Below are 19,147 nucleotides of genomic sequence, written 5' to 3'. Positions count from 1 at the left end.
CTAGGAGGAATGAAATGCCAATCAGTATGTTCATCATTAAAATAACTAACTAATATTTCACCAGGAGATTTAACCAATTCGCATAATATTTTGAACTCTACATTTGCACCTACAAATGCTTTACTGTTATCCAAGAAGATTTTAGAACTCTTACCTCTTTACCCAAAGAACCTTTTTAATCAGGCAATGAATGCTCGGGAAGTAAGAGCAGATACAAATTTCAATTGTATCTTCCGTAGCCATGCATACAAATATGCAGACACAAATTTTATTCAGTACTCCTTCATTCTGGTTTTTGTATTTTAACAAGAATGGACTACAGAAATCTACTCCACAGTTGTTAAAAGGGAAAGTGGAAGTTACCTTTCCTTTGGACAAGTACCTATTAATTGATTTGGCACCAAAGGTTTATTTTTAAAACAAATTATACAATTATGAACAATTTGGTGTGTTAGATTACGTTAGACCAATACGTATTATGAACACGGTATAGCAAATTGTTAGAACCAACATGAAAGTATTTATTATGATATCTTAGAACCATTAAAGTTACAGCATTCTTAACTCGGTAACTCTATGGGACATTTTTCATTGAAAGGCAAAGATGTGTTTTGTAATCTACCTCCTACAGGAATAATATTATTTTCATCAATAAAACAGTTTAAAGAATCAAGTTTGCTATTACAAGCTACAGGTTCACCTTTGAATACATTTTTAAATTCACTAGGAAATTCTATTTTTTTAACAGTATTTATTGGGATGAAGCGAGCGGACTATTTTTCTCGCGTAGGAATATCTGTGTCATTACATTTCTGGCTCGTTCCGGCGCATTCCTCCCGCGAACTGCTTGACATGATGCTTTGTGTGTAATTATCAATACCTGTGTTTTCTATATCTAATAAATGTGCTGTCTTCAAGAGCCATGCTGAGATTTATTGAAAAGTAACAACAAATTTGTAGCAGAGCGTGGTTCTGGTTCGTGGAAAACTAAGTGTGGTTATATTTCGTTAAAATTTCTAAGTGAACTGTGTGACTGAAACGAAATTTCCAGCATGGATAAATTAAATGTCCCTGAGCTGAATGGAACTAATTATTTTATTTGGTCGACGAAAATTCAGGTAGCACTGAGTTTGAAAAGATTGGACTGTGTGATATCCGCGGTGAAACCAGATAATCTAAGTGAAAAAGATGCAACAAAATGGAACCAGAAAAATTCTGATGCCGTTGCTTATATTAAGTTATCATTGTCAGACGAACAGGCCCTATAGTTCGCAGCAGAGGAAAATGCAAACATTCTTTAGGATAAAATAAAGTCAACATTCACGGGTCAAGCAGAATACCACAAAATAGATGCTGGCAATGAATTGAAAAATCTTCAAATGAAAAATAATGAATTGGCAAATGGTTGTTGCCAGAGCAAGAGGAATTGCTACGAAGTGTCATTCTTTAGGACTGGATGTCACACCTAGGGAGCTCGTTTACTATATAGTGCGCTGTCTGAAAGGAAAATTCTCTAAAGTACGAGAAATTCTCAAAACCCAACGTAACAAGTCAATGGACGAAATATTAGAAATTTTACGTGAAGAAGAAAATACCTGTTATTCGCCGACGAGTACTCGCGCTGAAGGAATCAATGCGGAAGTGTTTTATTCTAGAAAAAACAAAAGTTCTGGTGTAAGGCTCTGTTACATCTGCAGACGTCCAAATCATATCGCCAAGGACTGTTTCTACGGGAATAAAAATACCTGTCGAAGTGCTCAATGTAATGAAAATAATCAAAGGCGAAATACACAACACCGTGCCAACCAATCAACAAAACGACGAAGTGTTAGTGATAATGTGTTTACTACTTCTCATCAAGAAGAAAGCCTAAGTGATAAAATATGGTTGCTGGACAGTGGAGCGTCTTGTCATATGGCCAAAGACAGTATGTGGTTTGAAGAAATAATCCCTGAAAAAAGGGATATTTATTTAGCAATTAAAGACTAAAATTTTGTGTGAAGGAGTCGGAACAGCTAAAACAAAAACTGTAAGTAATAATCCTACAAATTTAACAATTACTAATGTTAGCCATGTTCCTGAACTAAGATATAATTTGTCAGTAACTTGTTTGATGGATAAGGGTTGTAAAATTAAATCGAATAATAATTGTATATTGATTTTTGATAAAGACAATAATTTAGTTACTAAAGCATTTAAAAATAACAATAGATCGGAATTACATTTGGAACCATTGTATAACTCAATGTTATTTTTCTAAGCAATCCACTAGTAATTATGAGATTTGGCATGACAGATTATGTCATTTAAATCCTAAGTATATGTTTAAAATGAAAGATTATATTGATATTAATGATATAAAGGATTTTAGATGTGAAACGTGATATAAGTAAGATAACCAGAAAAACTCATCCTAATATTGACGTAAATCAAGGGTCTGAAATTCTTGAGTTGATTCATGCTGATCTGTGTGGTCCTATTCAACCTGAATCATTTGGTGGCGCAAAATATTTCTTGACATTGGTGGATGATTTTTCTAGCATGTATTTTACTTATTTCTTAAAAAATAAAAATGAAGTGTTTAATATATTTTCGCAATTTAAAGCCATATATGAAAATTTAACTGATAAAAGAATTAAAAAATGAAGAACTGACAATGGCTTAGAACAACTTGATACTTATCTTCCTAATTCAGGGATATTTCACGAAAAAACTATCCCATACAATAGAGAAAGTAACGGTAAAGCTGAAAGAGCAAACCGCATTCTTTTAGAAAGGACTAGATCCTTATTATATGAAAGTGAACTTCCTTTAAAATTTTGGGCCGAAGCTATTAATTGTAGTACCCAAGTGTCTAATGTAACCCCACGTAAAGGAAAAGAAAACATGCCCCTTAAAATTTGGACAGGTAGAAAACCGAAATTAAATGATTTTAAAAAATTCGGCTGTGTGGCTTATTTTCACGTTCCGAAAGTAATGAGAAATAAATAGTTCCAGGAAAACGTGTAATAATGCTAGGATGCGCTAGAGAAAGAAAGGGTTATCGAATTTATGACATTAAAAGCCGAAAAATAATAGAAGAGAGATCAGTTAAATTCAATGAATCTTTAAAAGGTAGTACTTATTTGGGGAAAACGAAAGCAGAAACGTAGGATATTAATACACTGCTTGAAACTTCTCCAACGGCATGTAAAATAAATAAAAAAACAAGAAGTGAAATATCTAGTTTAGAAATTCCTGCCGAATCGGCAGTGGATGAGAATAGTAATTCATCTATTCTATACCATAGTAGAAGTTCACGTGAGACAGACAGGCGCTACAGGGGATGAAAACGAAACACCAGATGTTAAATCAAGTAGTAATAATATCTTAAATCAGATTACAGTGAGACGTTCGGAAAGGCTCAAATCTAAACAAATGTCAGCTAATGTAGTTTATAACATTCCGAATACATACTTAGAGGCAAAAAATAGTGCTGATTGGAAGAACTGGGTAAGAGCAATGAAAAATGAATTAGATTCGTTAATTAAACCCGAAGTTTGGGGAATAGTAAATAAGCCTGCAAAAACAAAATTAATAAAAAGCAAATGGGTATATTCTTTAAAACAAGATAACTCTGGTGAAACAAAATATAAAGCGAGACTTGTAGCAGCAGGTTTTAATCAAATAAAAAATAAAGATTATTCCGAGTCTTGTTCACCTGTTGTGAATATTGAATCTTTCACAATGTTAATGGCACTTGCATCTAAATTAAATTTATTTTTTAAGTTCTTTGATGTTAAAATTGCATATTTATATAGTGATATTGAAGAAACTGTTTATACGTTATCTCCACCTGGTTATGAAAAATTAATTGGAGATGAAAAAGTTTGTAAGTTTCAAAAGAATATATATGGCTTACCACAATCTGGTAGAAACTGATATATGACTATAAAAGGTGAATTAGAAAAATTAGGATTGATGCAACTGGCCTCGGACATCTGTATGTTCATTAAAACTGTTGGTAAAAATATTTTTATATTATGTATGTATGTAGATGATTTAGCAATTTTTTCTAATAATGATGAAATGTATCAAGAGATTGTAAATAGCATCAAAAGCATATTTGAATTACATGAGAAAAAAAACTGGTAAATATTTAGGTATAGAAATTGTTAAACATGAAAATGGCATTAATCTGTGTCAATCTGAATATATTGAATGATTATTGGTTAAACATAATCTAGAAAAATGTAAAAGTGTTAAAACTCCATTTGTAAAGGGAGAAGATAAGAGTTTCTCTTCCACAAATGAATGGTTGATATCACGATGTATCAAGAATTAACTGGTGAACTTTTATATTTAGCTAATAGAACGCGGCCTGATTTATCATTTGTAACAACATATTTGTCACAATTTAATCATAAACCAGAAAAAAGGCACTATAATTTGTCTAAAAGTGTACTAAGCTATTTAATGGGGTCAAAAGATAAAAAAATTGTTTTCTTAATGCAAGTTTTGATGCTAGTTGGGGAAATGCAGAGAAATGGCAAATCATTTTCTGGTAGTGCTATTGTATTAGGCAATTATTTAATTTCATGGAAATGTCATAAACAAAAAGTGTCAGTCTGTCAACATGTGAAGCTGAGTTATTTGAAATTTCTGAAATATGTAAAGACATTATTTGGACTGTAAACTTATTAACTGAGTTAAACTGTAAACAATTTATAAATAATGCTGTAACTTTAAACTCAGATAGTCAAGCAGCAATTCAGTGGATTAAGTGCACCAGGTCTTCAAATAAATCAAGACATATGAATTTACGTTTTCATTTTATGAAAGATTTGTTGGAAGATAATGTAATTAAATTATAATATGTTCAAACAGAATGTTTAATTGCAGATTTTCTTACAAAAGCTGTAAGTGTAGAAAAGCTAAAATAGTTTGTGAAAAATATTTCGTTAATTTCTTAATTTTTGTATGCACATATAATTTTTTGTATTGTTGTGTGTATTTAATTTTTATGTGTATTATAAATGCTTGAAAATGTCACTCGCCGGACGGGTGGGATGAAGCGAGTGGACTATTTTTCTCGCGTAGGAATATCTGTGTGATTACGCTTCTGCTTCGTTCCGGCGCATTCCTCCCGTGAACTGCTTGACATGATGCTGTGTGCGTAATTGTCAATACCTGTGTTCTTTTCGTTTTTTATATCTAATAAATGTGCTGTCTTCAAGAACCATGCTGAGATTTATTGAAAAGTAATAACAGTATTTAATAAACATATCTCTGCTCCAGTAAGCTCCTTGTGAGTTAAAGGCCCAATGTGTTTGTCACTTGGTGATTTGGCATTTTTGATAAATTTGAAAATATAACCAAGAATTCGAATTAATTTACAAACGTTATTAGTTACAGAAACAATTTTATGAAATAAATCAATTTCAGCTGAGAGCAGTAGAGTTTTATTTACAGAAGTTTTAAATTCCTTCTTAATGTCATCAATATAGTTCTGAGAATGTTCAGCGTGTACAAGCTTTGAAGAATCGGGGTCCTTCCACCATAGTTCATTCTTGACCAAGTCTGGGGCATTCAAACCTCTGGATTGGATTGGATAGGATATTGTTGTTTATTGGCGCAAGAGCCATATCTGACTATACTGCGCCAGACATATGGTTAAAATATAGTCTTAGACTTTACGTCCTACTGTTGATTAAATAAAACTGATAAAATTGCAAAGCAGTAACTCTTAAAATTGTAAACAAGGTAAAACCAACAAAGTTAAATGTTAAATAAAATGGTAAAATCCAGTTGCTTTTAAAAATTTAAAAAGATTTTTGTGGGGACGTTCCCCCACGAGCATTTGCATGTTCAGTGTTGAAGCACAGAAAAAACGTAAACGATAATAATCAAAATTAGGACACTCTATTAAGAGATGAAGAACGGTTAAAATCACTTGGCATCTAGAGCAGATAGGAGCTCGATTACCGAATAAAAGGTGTTTATGAGTAAAACGAGTGTGACCAATGCGGAGTCTAGACAATTTGACGTCTAGCTCTCGCACTGGTAAACAAGGCCAGGATGAAATTATAGGTTTTACGTTATGAAGTTTGTTATTAGTATGATTGTTCCATGATTCCTGCCAGAGTGAATTCATACGACGTTGAAAAATATTTTTTGCATCACAGAACGGGATGTCTCGCTGTGAAAGCAAAGATGCACTCTTTGCTGCATTATCCGCCAGCTCATTACCAGTGATTCCGACATGACTCGGAATCCAACAAAACAATATCTCAAAATCCCTGTTTTTTAAAGTCCTTAGAAGATCGAGGATTTCCAAGGCAACCGGGTGAATCTGATTATTACAGTTGGAAAACATTGTCAGTGAACTCATGCTGTCAGTATAGATACAGAATTTACGATCAGAAGAGAGTGAAATCCTCTGAAGAGCATAAAAGATGGCTAATAATTCAGCGGATAAAACAGATAGAGAGGAATCTAGACGGTAACTAAATGTGTCGGTATCAAAGACAATACCGCAACCAACATGATCGTCTGATTTCGAACCATCCGTAAATATTTTTAAGTAATCTGAATACTGGCAGCAATGAGAATAAAACAGATTCTGATAAACAATAGGGGAAGTACTCTGCTTCTCAAAACCAGAGAAGGGATTTAAAAATGAAAACTGAGGAATATTCCAGGGAGGAAAGGAAAATGGATCGTATGTCTGGATTACCTTATCATGAAGTCCATAATCATGAAGGAGCAGTTTAACTCTCTCGCAGAATGTAAGTACGTGAGAGCGACGAGCATTATAAAGTCTCCGAAGACTAACCGGAAATGTCAAAGAACACACAGGATGCTTCGGAACAGACAGTGCTCGAAGATAATATTGGGCAGATAATTTTTCACGCCGTAAACTTAGTGGTAGATGATGGCAGAGAACATACAGACTATTCACAGGCGAGGTGCGAAATGCTCCTAAGCTAATTCTCAAAGCAGAATGATGTATGGTATCAAGTCTACGTAAAACCGTAGGACGAGCAGAGCCATACACCATACTTCCGTAATCTATACGGGATAAAGTCACTGCTTGATAAATTCTAAGCAAGGAAGTTCGATCTGCTCCCCAAGTGGTTCTGGACAGTACCTTGAGAATATTTAATGACCTATCACACCTCTTCCGCAAATGTAGGACATGCGGAAGGAAAGTGAGCTTACGGTCAAATATTATCCCCAAAAACTTTATTTCATTTACCACAGGGATGGTAGCACTATGAATCTGAACTTTGGGATCTAAATGAATACCCCGTTTCCTACAAAAATGGACGCATTTACTTTTCTCTGGAGAAATCGTATGTCCATTTTCATTGCACCAATTTACAAGTTTGTTTACAGCAACCTGCAGTTGTCGCTCTATCAGGTGCATATTGCTCCCTTGGCAAGAGATCTGGAGATCATCCACGTATAATGTGCCTTGAATAGATGGAGGTAAAACATTAATTATTTGGCTAAAATGGACAATAAAAAGAGTAACACTAAGAATGCTACCCTGCGGGACACCTTCAGTTTGAATAAAATCATTTGAATAGACGTTACCAATGCGAACTTTAAACGTTCGACAAGATAAAAAGTTTTTTAAAAATATCGGTAAATTTCCTCTAAAACCATATTTAAAAAGCGTTGAGAGTATGCCGTGACGCCACGTACGGTCGTACGCTTTCTCTATATCAAAAAAAATAGATACAAGGTGATTTCGCCTCACAAATGCATTGATGATTTGCGTTTCCAGAAGGACGAGGTTGTCAACAGTAGACCGTCCCCTACGGAAACCACTCTGCAACTGAGAGATACATCCTTGTTTTTCTAATTCGAAAATCAAACGAGCATTGACCATACGTTCTAAGGTTTTACAGAGACAGCTCGTCAAAGCTATTGGTCGGTAGTTCATAGGATTGGATGGTTCTTTGCCGGGTTTTAGGATTGGGATAACAATAGCTTCGCGCCATTGTGAAGGGTACTTCTGCTCGGTCCAGATTCTGTTAAATAATAATAACAGGTTGGAAAGGGAAGTGGTATTCAAATGACGGAGCATGTTGTATGTAATCCCATCTGGTCCTGGACTGGTGTCATGAGATTTAGATAAGGCCTTTACGAGTTCAAACATTTTAAATTTACAGTTGTATGAAAACTTGCGACGGTCATTAAAATGCAGAGGCAACCGTTCCGCGGGATTCTTAATCGCCAGAAACTCAGGACCATAAGAATCTATTGCGGAAACTTGTGCAAATGCTTGGCCCAGGATATTGGCTACTTCTAATGGAGCAGAATGTATCCCACTTCCTGTATTTAAAACAGGAATGGAAGATTCACAATAAATACCATTAGCAGCCTTTACTTTTTTCCACAACTGTTTGCTAGAGGTCGAAGATGTAATAGACGATACGAATTTAATCCAGGAATCCCTCTGACTCTGACGACGAATGCGACGAGCTAGCGCTTTGGCTCTTTTAAAAGCAATGAGATTTTCAGTTGTCGGGTACCTCCGAAAGATGTTCCATAGTTTTTTCTGCTGCTTGTGGCTGTCGCGACAAGCCTCATTCCACCACGGTCTGCGAAATTTTCTGAGACGTGGGGAGGTCTTTGGAATGGTGGCATTTGCGGCGTTTAATATGGTGTCAATAACAAGTTGCATTGCTTCCGTAATGTCGAAAGTACTGACCATGGTCTCTGTGATATCTGCCAATTGAGTGAAAGTATCCCAGTCTGCCCGCTGGAATAGAAAACGCGGAGGACAGAGAGTCGCACCGCCGCTATCAGCATGGGAGACAATAATAGGGAAATGGTCACTATTATGTAGATCTTTGCTAACTGCAAAGTTCAATACCGGCAAGAGTTCAGGAGAGCACATGGCTAGATCAAGGCTATGGAAGCTACGTGTGGGTTCATGGAAGTACGTCTTCTCATCATTATTGAGCAAACAGAGACAATTGTTAGAAATAAACTGTTCTATCTGTTGCCCACGAGAATTTGTACTTTCCGAACCCCACAACGTACTATGGCCGTTAAAATCTCCAAGTATAATAAATGGAGAAGGAAGTTGGTCCACAAGGTTATCAAGATCTTGCTGACGAATGACATCATGAGGCGGTAAGTAAATGTAGCAGACTGTGACCAAAATTCGTGTATGAACCTGAACAGCCACAGCCTGCAGAGAAGTGTGTAATAGGAGAGGTGTACTCGGATATAAATTCGACGTGAAAATACAAACTCCACCAGAAGGATGAGATGCTGTTTCTGCATCTTTACGAGCACAGTTATAACCGCGTATTTTGATGGGGATATTAGGTGTCAAGAAGGTCTCCTGAACACCAAAACAGATAGGATGAAAGTTGTTAAGGATGGTCTTAATGTCATTCAATTTGGACCGAAGGCCACGACAATTCCATGAAACGAAGGTACCCATTAAGTAACTTTTGCTTCAAATAAAGGATTAGGAACAGTGTTGAGAAGTTGCGAAGCATCGCAACTCATTTTAAGTTCTTCATCCTCTTCTTCAGATGGATGAAGTGCGATTAGGTCTACATTTTTGGATGTGCCACCAAAAATGGACGTTAGGTCTTTGTGGACTGCACCTTGATTTGCGAGTCCCAAAGCAACCGAATTGCGCAAGGTTGATTTTCTAAGTTTTGTTCTAATATCCTGTGGAGAAAGACCGCGTTTTGAGAGTTGTAATTTCAAATGCTTTCCAGATTTTGTTTTATTTCTTTTAGGTTTGTCAAGTTTCGATAATTCAATTTCATTGTTTGTGGAATGCTCTGTTTCTGAATCAGTTGATTTTTCAAGTGTTTTTGTGTGTGTGGCAGATTTTACACAATTCGGACAAGAACAGTTTACACAAAACTGTTTCTGTACCACAGAAGCATAGGTTAAACCAGGCGTAGGTGTTTGAGCTAGTATTTTACGTCTAGCTTCAGGATATGTAATGTTTTCTTTGAACTTAAGAGTGGTTATTTGTTTCTCGAGAGTCCAACGTTTGCAAAGTCTCGAAAAGGAAGCATGATCTTCACCACAATTGACGCACTTTTCTGGCGCAGTGCACTCCTGGCTTTCATGACCTTTTTCAGCACATCGGGCACAAGTTACTGTCCCGCGGCAATTAGCTTTGGAGTGGCCGAAACGTTGACATTGGAAACATCTTAAGGGATTGGGTATATATGCTCTAACAGGTAATTTCAGATATCCGGCTTTTACAAATTCAGGCAGTTTAGGCGAATGGAAAGTGAGGATGAGATGTTTTGTATTAATGAGTTGCCCATCCCGCCGAATGGTTATGCGGCGTACATGAGTAACTCCTTGCTGTTGAAATCCTTTAGATATTTCTTCCAGAGAAACATTGTACAGCTCTCCACAGGTTATGACACCTTTTGAATAATTTAAGGAAGAGTGAGGGGAAACAGTAACTGGTATTGTAGCTAATGCTTTTAGTTTGGTTATTTGCTGCGCTTGCTTCTTAGAATTAACTTCTATAAGCAAGTCCCCAGAACGCAGTTTACGTATACCTGCAACATCACCGACGGTTGCTACTATGGCTTTTTGTACAAGAAATGGTGATACCGAGTGAAAAGTATCTTTGGAATCGGAAACTCTTTTAATGGTAAAAAATGTATCGAAATGTGAAATGGTTTGCATTTGATTCGGTAACATTTGACGCCCACTGAAGGGAGAATGGTTTTTTTTGCCCATACGATATTGATGGGGCTTCGGGCCCCGACGGCACCACCCACCATGGAGTCCAACAAGGGAAGGCAGCCACCGGCTCTGGCCAATCCCAGCCTCGGCGCTTACCCTAGCGCTAGCCGGAACCTATACGCTCGGAGTTACCCCCGGGGACAGTGACCACCCTTAACGCCAAGCCCAAGGAGTAACCCCTTCGCTTGATCCCTGGCAGACTAGTAACTCAGGTTGCTAGCTACCGGCCGATTGATACACCGGGGACCACAGTGCACCGCCCGTCTAATGGGTCGCCACGCACGGCAAACACGTGGGGGTATTTGCTGTCCATGAGAAGCAGGAAGCAAACAGAGCGGCAACAGCTTCTCATGGAGAGCTCCCTCGCCTACCCTCGAGGGAAAGAAAAAACAAAGGCGACAGCAGAAGGCGCAGAGGAGAGTAAACCTAAAGGGAGTAAAGATCCCTGGGTGCCTCGGGATTGGGACACCCGTACTCACCTATAGTAGGTGAGCCCCTGAGGGGCATTCAAACCTCTGGAAAGGAGGTCAGTTGGATAATTTTCAAACGATATATATTGCCACAAACAGTTTTTAGTTAGTTCTTGCATTTTGGCCACTCTGTTAGTGATAAATGTCTTGAGAAGGTGAGGTGAAAACCTTATCCAAATTAAGGCAATTGTGGAATCAGAATACAAGGTTATTTCCGGAAGATCAGTCTTGATTGCAGCCACAACTTTGTTTACTAGCTTGGGCAGCAAGAGGCAGGCCGAAAGCTCCAACCGGGAAATGGATAGAGTTTTGAGCGATGCTACCCTTGATTTGCTACATAGAAGGTGATAGTTTTTGTTACCATTTTTTGCTTGAACAGAAACATATACTACAGCTGCAAATCCCTTTTCCGAAACGTCGCCGAATACAAGAAGCGTGATTCTTACAGGAAGCTCTAATAGGACAAATCTTGGGATTTTAAGTTTTTCTAAATCAGGTAAAGATTGGACAATTGAAGTCCATTCGTTGTAAACGGCTATAGGTAGTTTCTCATGCCAATCTAATTTAAGTAGCCATAATTTTTGCATGAAGAATTCGGCTTTACTTATTACAGGTCCTAAAAGACAGAGAGGGTCAAATAGGCATGCGATCTGAGAGAGGACATCGCTCTTCGTGAAGATCGAATTGGTAGGAAGAGATACTTTGAGACAAAAGGTGCCTGAGGAACTATTCCACAAAACCTAAAGTTTTTACAGTTTTTTCAGATAACTGATCGAAATTTAAGTCAGGAAACTCACTGTTTGCATGTGAGAAACACCATTTGTGCAAGCTCATTTCTGCACTTTTAAAAAGAAGAATAAGTTCAATTTTTAATAGTTCAAGTTCATGGAGACTGGAGCATCCAATTAAGACATCATCCAAGTAAACATCTTGCAGAACAACATTAGCAGCAATGGGAAAGTTGTCTTTCTCATCCACTGCAAGTTGCTTTAGAACTCGCGTAGACAGGTAACATGCGGTTGTTGTTCCATAAGTGACCATTTTCAATTTATAAATTTGAACTGGTTAATTGGGACAATTTTTCCAAAGGATTTTCTAAAATGTCCCTGTTGGGATTTATTTTAATTTGTCTAAACATGTGGTATGTGTCACAGCTAAAGAAATAACGATGTTTACGCACATGAAGCATTATAGAAAATAAGCCTTCTTGAATTGTACCTCTTTTATACAAAACATCATTAAGGGAGATATTTGATAAATTTTGTGTAAAGAACTTTTAATTTATCATGTTGCAGAGGTCTCCAGAGTTGATCAAGGCGTTTAGACGCAATGATTTTAGAATCCCCTAAATTTACATTTTCTTAAAATATTTTGTTTGAATGGTAGCAAAACAGAATATCTACCACAAGGTTTCCTAATGTGCGTTCTTTCCCATTGATCTTCGCGGTATGAAAGTTCATCGTTAATTTAGTTTGCTCATCAGAAATACTTTGTTTCCCAAAAAGAGCTTAGGGTGTCATCTAAGTTACTTAAACCCTTTGAAAGGAAACAATGGTTTGGATAGCAAGATTAATCATTATACGATCCTGCGACAATAAATCCATATTTAGATTTTACTTATCTGAAGTTACAGTTAGGCAATTTTATTTGTTTTGGACCAAAAAAAGTAGCAAAAAAGAGTTTATTTCCTAACAAGTAAGAAATTTCTGAAGGTTGATTAAAATCTTTATCCACAAGAACACAACCTGTCGGAACTGTAAGTTCCGAAATATTTATCTTTTTTGAAGGATGTATTTTTGTTATCTCTGGAGTAAGGAAAAAGTCAGCATTCAAGTGAAATTATCATCCAAGTTCGAACAGCCTTTGCAAAATGATTAATTCTTGAAAGAGAATTATTTAGACCTTGTACAGTGGAGTTTGCTTTTATTTTATTTAATCCTAACATATCTGCTGCCTTCAACGTTAAGTAGTTATTTTCTGAAACTGAATCAAAGACGTAACTAAGATTTATTTTCCCTTTTGGACCATGAATAAAAATCATAGCAGTATTAAGCAACCCTTTGCTAATAGAATCGCTTTTGGAAGCCAAGGTCACTGATGAATTATACGCTTTGTTCGCTGCAAGGGAATGTATTTTTTGATTATTAATACATTTGTCTTGCCACCATCGTCCATAATACACATTTGTATTCGATCAATTATGTCGATGTGCTCATTCCCTTGGCTGCGCTATGCTGTCAAGGGCCAGCTTGCTCAGCCGTCGATTATACGCTTTGTTTACTTTCGTCGTTGCTTAAATTTCACTTCGCTGTTGCTTAACTCGAAAAATTGTAGGATAATGTCGAAGAATACATTTTTCAAATTTGGGACGAACCCTTTTTTAATCACGGAACTTTCATAATATTAACCACAAATATCTTCACCAATTTTACAGAACTCCATGAAATTTTTTCCTGTGCATTTATTACGATATAGCGTGCATTTTTTTTTTTTTTTTTCCGGATTTGACCTTTTGGTTGATCTCCTTTATTTTGTAATATCCTCATTTTTTTCGCTAGGGTCGCTGTAAACTGTCTCAATAAATTCAGTTTATTCACTTTACTGTAGGCACACGTTATTTCCATGGCTGTGCAAGACGCTGTTTTGAATTTGAAAGGACTTCAGCGATTACCTTGTGTATGTATATATAGTGATTCAAATTAAAGTATCCCTGTTTGGGACGCCCTGGCAAGAGAACCAGTCGATGTAACGTCTTCATATTTGGAGCATAATACATTTCAGGCAATAGGAAATCGATTGGTGCAACTAAAAAAATATTTCAAAAAGGGTCTCTAGGTGAAATGTAACTCTGCGATCGGTTCAAGGTAATGAATATAAAACATGACACCAACAATAAAGATCAGATTACGAGGTAAAAATGCAATAAACTTTAATACACAACAAAAACTTTCGTTACGACAGAAATTTCAATGATAGTAACAAACGGAAGACAGCAAAAACAGTTGACGAAAGTTTCACTGGTGGTTTTCAATGTGCCCACATTGCTTCAGAGCTAACATGTTATATCGTGTTATAATATGACTCATAGTGGCATGTAGCTGATCGGGTTTTTCAAATCCGACAGACTTCCTATGTTTCCTCGATAAAATTGAGGTAACCCTAAAGCCAAAAATCACAGATCAGGTGAACGTGGAGGCCATCTTGTAGGAAATGTACGACTGATAATGCGATCCTCAGTAAAATGACGTCACATCAATTGTTGAACCACACTTACTATGTGAGAAGGAGAAGTACCACCGTTTTGTTGGAATATTGTTACAGTGAAGCATCCACACTTCTGGAGTTCTGGAATGGCAGAAGTTAGCAATATATCTCGATAACGTGTTGCGGGTACGGAACAGGTTGTTGGTTCCTGCGTAGTGATTTCCTCAAAGAAAAATGCCCCAATCAAAAAGGTCGCAGTGAAGCCGATCCAAACAGTAACATGCAGTGAGCATTCGCAGTGGACCAGATACTGCAGTTTTGTGTGTTCACTGTTCCGCACATGTGAAAGTGAGCCTCATCGGTCCGTAGGATGTTTCACGGCCACTTCTGTTCCATCTCCATCCGTCCAAGAAAGTTAAAGCAAACGTTTCACGCACATCGTTATCGGTTGGTTTTAACTCTTGCAAGCGACGGATCTTATAAGGATAGGCTTCAAGTGCTTTTCGCATGTACCTCCAAACTGTAATGTATGGCAACTTCAGTTGCCTTGATCGGCGCGAGCACTAGATGCCCCTACTAGAATGCGAGAGCTCAAATATTCCTACAAGTTCAAATTAGCTTGCTCAACGACAGAGGTTGCGACATCTTCAATCACCTGGGGTATCCGTGTTTTACGTCCACGGCCTACTTTAACAGCCAAGTTGCCTGATTCTTTGAAACGTTTGACCATTCGCCGCAGAGTGCAAGGTGTTATTGGGACCCGTACGCAAAGATTTCTGCCCTCGGTATAAGTGAAGCGCTTTGACAGCATTATTGCTGTTTTGGTGGAATAACTTTTGTAACAACGTACGCTCTGGTAAAGAGAGAACCATCATCGTGGCCTAAGAATGTTCGGAAACTGTACGCCCAGCTTTTTATCTGTTATGTTATCCAGTGCAGCCAGCAGTGTTGAATATTGGAATTTTTATCTAGCTAGCGAAATTTCTGCGTTAGTAATGCAATAATGGAGTTTATTACAGATACCTCGTTTTCTGTCCTTTATTGTTGGTGTCATGTTTCATATTCATTACCTTAAACCGATCGCAGTGCCACATTTCGACTATCGGACTTTTTAAAACTATTTTTTTATTGCACCAATCAATTTCTCATGGCCTGAAATGTATATCCTCCACGTTACATCGACTGATTCTCTCGCCAAAGTGTTCCAAACAGGAATACTTTTTATATAAATCACCCAGTATATATAATATAAACACTTGAAAGGAACTCTCAGGATTTTTAAGTAATTTGAATGTTCATAGGTATTTTTTAAGGTTTTGTTTATTACAACATATCATCTGAATGAACGCTTTAAAATATTTTTGCGAACTATTTAATAAAAGACTGATGAACTGTACTTTGGGAATCTATCAATATTCAGTATAGTTAATTCAAGGTTAGGTCATGTTATTTAGGGTTTTTTTTTGGCACAAAAGCCAAATCTGGCTGTGCTGCACCACTCGAATGGTGGGAAAAATGCAATTCACGTAAAAAAGTAGTAATAACAAATTTATATATAAAAAGTCAAATTTCGAAATGCAACATATGTATTAAAATTTATAGTTAATTCAATGTCAGTAACTGGGAATCAATATTTGAAATCTGAAATGATTAACAATACAAGAAGAATGAGAAAAGGAAATTCTGCAATAAATTTTTTTCATATTAAATTAATGGCTGTTTACACTCTTTAATTTCAAAAGTAGAAGTGATTTTGATTATATATAATCTTGTGAGATTACTGTTGTTGCAAGACAATTTTAAATTACAAAGTTTTTGTATCAACTACTGTTGCAAAAAAAAAAAAAAAAAATGTTTGGTAGAAACTAAGAGCAACCATGCTAATCATCGTTTTTAGATACATCTAAAATTATTTAATGCACTGTACCCTGTGTGGTTATACACTGGTGATGTCTTAAAATTAATAAAATATCTTGAAATTTAGCTCAGAAGAAATTGTGCTGTTGAACTTAGACATTTTTAAACTGGTGGGACCACAATTAAATCTATAAATTCGAATTGTGATCTTTTAAAACGAATTCTAATTGGATTAAAAAATAAGTACAGTAAGAGATAACGACAACTTTATAATTAAAAATAGCAATTTAATTAGATTTATTTTAATATTTACAATAATTATAATTGTAGTTTAAAAAAATTTATTACTTTGAAAATAACTCCACTTAATAAATTTTAATTATGAAACTAATATTATGAATACAAAAATTGTGTGTTTAAAGTTTTCAGAAAGTGAGCAAATATTTACTCCTTTTTGATTAATTACAGTATACTGTGTTTGATTGACCGTGATTATTGAACGTACTATAAATGTAATTCTATGTAACTTAAGAAAATAATTCAGATACATAGTTTTTTTATACACTTTAGTGTTGACTTTGAGTAAAAATGATTTCTAATCATAGATGGAATTTTAATATCATAGGAAATTCAAGATGGCAGAGGGTTAAAAAATCAAATTTCTCTAGAATTTGCATAAAAAAATCTGCAAATTAATCGAGTCCTTTTACCTGAAAACTATCATCCCATCCTTTTTTGCATTTTTCTATCAATTTTGGAATAATTTGTAATGTATCTATATAAATATTCGCTTAATAATGTAGGATTTTTTTTATTCACCAGATTCCAAGCATTGTCTTCTCATCAGATTATCCTTACTGCAAAAGCAAGTAGAAGTGCATATCATCTTAGCTGCTCATACTTAATTTTTTTTCATGAATACCTTGTAGTAAGTTCTATGGTTTTGCATGTATATGTTAATTGGCAGGATTGAATTGCCTGTATACCTGTTTATTAAATGTTTTTAATATATATGTGTCATTATTTTTCTAACCATTAGCTTTCTGGTGTTTAACTTGTTCGCGTTATTTTATTCTTACCATATATGTTAAAAATGCAAGCATATAGTTATTGAAATCAGAAATGTTGAGAAAAATTTTTATATATCATTTTATAGCATATTTCTTTTCTATGAAACAATCTCAATTCTATTGCTCCATATCCAGTCCACAGGTACTTTTCATTACATTTCATTTTATTTCATATCTTTAATCTTTAAAATACTAATTTTCCTCTTTCTTCTGTTATGATTCAGATTCAGCAAAAAAAAAAAAAAAAAAATCTTGCTATACCCTGGAGAAAGTCGAATTGGTGAGAAATGAAATGGGGAAAAGAAAATTAATACAATTGGATTCATATTTTCTACTCCCATAAAGGACTGAAAAGGCATTAAATAGGGCGAAAGAATGTTTTTCATTAATTTTTAGAATTTCGCTCTTTCTATTTATTCTAGTATTAATTGTTAAATACTCAGCGTAGTTTAGTTTGGCACAAGGACCATAGATTTGGCCATGCTGCCCCAGACTGGGTAAAATTCTTTTAAGTTAAAATTTCGAAATTCATTAGCATAGGAAACAGTGTGGAATAAAAAAATAATAGTAGATAATGTTCAAAAAAGAAAGGAGAATAGACTAAATATGTGAATAAAAACCAATTGATTTTAGAAAGGGTAAGAGGTTATCATGTGGAGTTTTTCCAAGTGAAGTAGATAAAGCAATATTATTAGTTTAAAAAAAAATGTAAACGCTATGTATAAAAATTTGGGCCTTCAGAAAGTATATGTTTGGCAGACATAGTGCAGTTGCACCGAGAACGCATTGGAGCTTGTTCTCCTAACAGCAGATGACGATGTGTGACCCACTCGTAATCTAGCTAGAACTGTATCCGCTTTTTTATTAATTTGTGAAGGCCAAAGTTCGACAATAGGTTTAACTCCATGAGGATTGTTTTCGCTTTCAATATCCCACTCTTTGCCATTTGTTTAAAAGAAATATTTTAATATAAGAATCAAGCTTTTTCAAATCTGTCAAAGGTGTAGTGGTATTCTTTGTGGCAGTCGCCAATTTGGCAGCCTTGTCTGCTCTTTCGTTGCCCACAATCACAACATGGGATGGTACCCAGCATAATAAAACATTAAAATCTTGGGATGCTAGTTTAGTTAAAATATCAAAAACATTTAAAACCATGGAATGATAATGAGACTGAGGATGAAAGGATTCAAGAGACTAATACACTAAGGAAGTCTGTAAATGATGAAATGCTTTTGCAGACTATCAGAAATTTTTCCAAGTGCATATAAAATAGCAGGTATCTCTGCTGTGAACACTGGTCAGAGAGAATTAATTTAAAAAGAAAACACATTAGCTGGGAAAATAACTGAAAAAGATACGCTATTAGCCATCATAAGGCTGCCTGTGTTCAACAAAGATTTGTTGATAGGTGATATCCGATGTGTCAGATTCGGTAAAGCTTGTGAAAGGGTTTAATTAATGAAAACAGGAATTTTCCTAGGAGGGAACTCATTTTTCGGTTGAAGGGTTACCTTTAAATATAGATTTTAATCTGCAAGAATATTATGTACTCTCTTATGAAATACAGGAATGAATGATTTCCTGGCTTCGGCTAATCGAATCAAGAATGGGCGCAATTTAAAACCATGAAATGGATTATTCGTATTCGATTTAATCATAAAATAATAGTTCAGAGAAAGCCATTGCCATCTAAATTCAAGGGCAGGCTCAAAACTATCAACATACAGGCTTTTAATGGGTGAAGTCCTGAAAGCTCCTACTAATAAACGAAGAACTGTGTAGTGAATTGGGTCCAGTTTTTGCAAAATACTTTTC

General features: G+C 35.7%; 1 long non-coding RNA gene across 3 annotated transcripts in view; it reads left to right on the top strand.

The window, feature by feature from the left end:
- The window catches only part of LOC129960254 (uncharacterized), a 39,957-nt gene extending 22,684 nt beyond the window's left edge, over window positions 1-17,273 (top strand). For 2 of the 3 annotated variants that reach the window (XR_008783565.1, XR_008783563.1), the window contains one exon: window positions 17,085-17,273. This is a non-coding gene — a long non-coding RNA (uncharacterized LOC129960254). Of the gene's footprint in view, window positions 1-13,808; window positions 13,878-17,084 lie in introns of all 3 variants that reach the window. The other variant, XR_008783564.1, reaches the window with a different exon arrangement.
- Window positions 17,274-19,147: the final 1,874 nt, after the last annotated feature.

The sequence above is a fragment of the Argiope bruennichi genome, chromosome X2 (assembly GCF_947563725.1).
Source record: "Argiope bruennichi chromosome X2, qqArgBrue1.1, whole genome shotgun sequence".
Taxonomy (NCBI): domain Eukaryota; kingdom Metazoa; phylum Arthropoda; class Arachnida; order Araneae; family Araneidae; genus Argiope; species Argiope bruennichi.
The sequence above is the reverse complement of the archived record's forward strand: the minus strand, read 5'-3'. Positions and strand labels throughout refer to the sequence as shown.